Source organism: Gordionus sp. m RMFG-2023, chromosome 4 (genome assembly GCF_954871325.1).
Source record: "Gordionus sp. m RMFG-2023 chromosome 4, tfGorSpeb1-WG-v2, whole genome shotgun sequence".
Taxonomy (NCBI): Eukaryota; Metazoa; Nematomorpha; class Gordioida; order Chordodea; family Parachordodidae; genus Gordionus; species Gordionus sp. m RMFG-2023.
Window position 1 is genome coordinate 18,919,646 of NC_088778.1, and position 2,809 is coordinate 18,922,454.

The following is a 2,809-nucleotide window of genomic DNA, read 5'->3' on the forward strand; positions in this document are numbered from 1 at the left end:
AATAAAGGGGGAACAAAAAAAAAATTAAACTTCGTCGAGAAAATCTATAAGGTGTGGTGATGTAAAAAGAATTCAAACTTCCGGAAATTTTTCTACGGCTGCCAAATAGGAAAATCTTAAGGTTATCTTAGCACTATTCGTGGCACGAATGAAGTTCAGCGCTTCTTCGATTTGATAATTAATAAAAAAAGATTCCGAATCCCCCTAAAAAAATTTTTAAAAAATTTACTTTTGTTATAAATATCTGAACTATAACCGTAACCGAATATAATTATTTTTTGAAGGAGTAAAAAGAACTTTTATAAAAAACGGTTAAACCGGGTTAAACCGGTTCAGTTTTTATATTTTAGAAATGGAAATAATTTGAATATCCAGAATTATAATAACGTGCTCTTATAGTACTGGCGGTTCCCGCAACACAAGTTTCTGTAGAAAGGGCTTTTTCGGGGATAAAATTACCGAACCGAACCTTTATAAATTTCTTCAATAAATAACGGTTCGGGTCCCTGCTTAAATGTTCAACGAAAATTGTTGCGTTTTGCATAAAGCGTTGAAAAGGGATTCTTTGGTATCGGTAATAACCGACATGAGTCGAAATTACTAAAAGGTCCCTACATTCTGGACTAACTCCGAATTAAATGTATCTCTTAAATCTATCGTTGAAAATATTTTACCACCCGCAATCATATTTGTCGACGAAAGTGGTAGTAAATCGTTATCTATAGCTAAATATTTGTTGTTAAACGAAATTTTCATATATCCGCACGGCACCGGATTTCTTTTATATATTAACCGTCGGTAGCCCAAGTAACTGGAGTTATTGTTGGATCCACCTTCTCGATAAAGCCTTAGTCTAAAAGTCTGTCCAAATCAGCTTCAACGGTTCGACGCAACGGAAATAGAATTCTTCTAGACGGTAGCGCAATTGGCACTGTATTTGGTTGTATCTTGATGACTTCCTGTAATTTTATTTGTCCTAATTATCTTTTATATTTATATTATTAATTCGAACTTTTTCAGGAAGTTTTATATCAAATTCTCTGATAAAGGGCATTCCAAAAATAAGGGAATTCTCACCCTTAACTTCCCAAATAGGTAAAAATTTTTAAATATTCTTTACTTCGACTTCGATTTCCACTAAACATTTACCCAATACTTCGATCTTGATATGGTTATATCCTACTAGTTTATAAGCAGGTGATAGTAGCCAGCATAAATGGAAAAAATATTAATAACTAAATTTTGGCCAAATTTATGATTAATACGCGACTGAAAACATTATCTCAAAATTTTATCAATGTTTTGTCAATTGATTAATTCAATCCATTCGGTGTAGAAAGAAAAGAAGAAAAAAATCGCCCCCCTCAGACAAACCTCCCATTTTTTATGATCACTCAATATATCATAGAAATTATATACAAGAAAATATTAAAAATTTATTGTAAATAACTATATTTAAAAAAAATAAAATTACAATAAAATATGAGGAATTCAATTTAACAATTATAATTAATACAAATAATGAGTATAATAACAAAACATAAATAATTCTTATTATCTACAAAAGTAGTAAATCGGGTTCGGGCCTAATATTTAAAAAAAAAATTTGGGCCGAGTTGGGTAGGGCCTTGGTAATTTTTTTAAATGTATCTAAATATATCAATTTTATGTTAAATTTTTTATGTAAAATAAAAATATTTGATTTTATTTATAAAAACTAAACGCCATATAACATATATCTTTTATTTTGAGTAATTATAAAAATGAATATTTATATTTAAATTTTGGCTGGGCCGGCAAAACTTTTTAAAAAAAATTTCGGGTTCGGGCCGGGCTTGAAAAATCAGGCCCGATTTAGATCACTAATTCTTATCGCAAATGCAATACTTTTATTAAAAATAGTATTATATATAAATATTATGACAAAGAATTCATTATAATTAAGTTTTGCATATGAAAATTTTATGACTAAGAACATATTATAATCATATTGCAATTATATGATTTGAATTTATAAAGAGAGATCTTCTCTGAGATTTGGTTAATTCATCTAGAATAAAATTTTTATCTAGATTATTCTCCTTATAAATATTTAATATAGCGAATCCATTTAAACGATTTTCACCGGTGTTATTTCTTAAATAGGGTTTTAACATTTTCAGAGTGAAATAGACCTGCAGGTGCTAATCGGTAAGGTAGCTAAAATAAAAAGCAATGTTTTGATATTAGGCAGGGAATGTGAAGTGCAATTACACATGGAAATGGCCTGAAAAACATTTTTTGGTCTCAACGAGTACTATATTCTGTCAAGATTTTTATACCAAAATTTGAGACATCACAAAGTAACTTATCATACGATCCTGATTATCAGAATAAAATTCTGAGTTCTTAATATCCTCTCGCGTTTTATGTATATTCAAACTCAACCTGCAGAAAAAAATAAAAGCTGTTTAAAATAAAATTGTGATTAATAAATCTTACCTTTAATTGAAATAAAAATGTATCAATAAGAGGAATAAAAATATTTATTTTATAAATTTCCTCAATCGTAGATGCATCAATATTTAAGCGATTGGACTATCTAGAAACTACTCTAGGTTTAAAATATTTGATCCCAGTTATCATCTTTACTTTCTCATTATATTTACCAAATTAAATGATTTTTATTTTATTTAAAAATATTAAAATTTTTAAAACTATCTAATTTAAATTTTATTATTAAATTTATAAATATCTAATTTAACTATGCCAGAAAACATTTACAATATATTTTTATCGTTATTTAATATTTTACATATAATTTTTAATA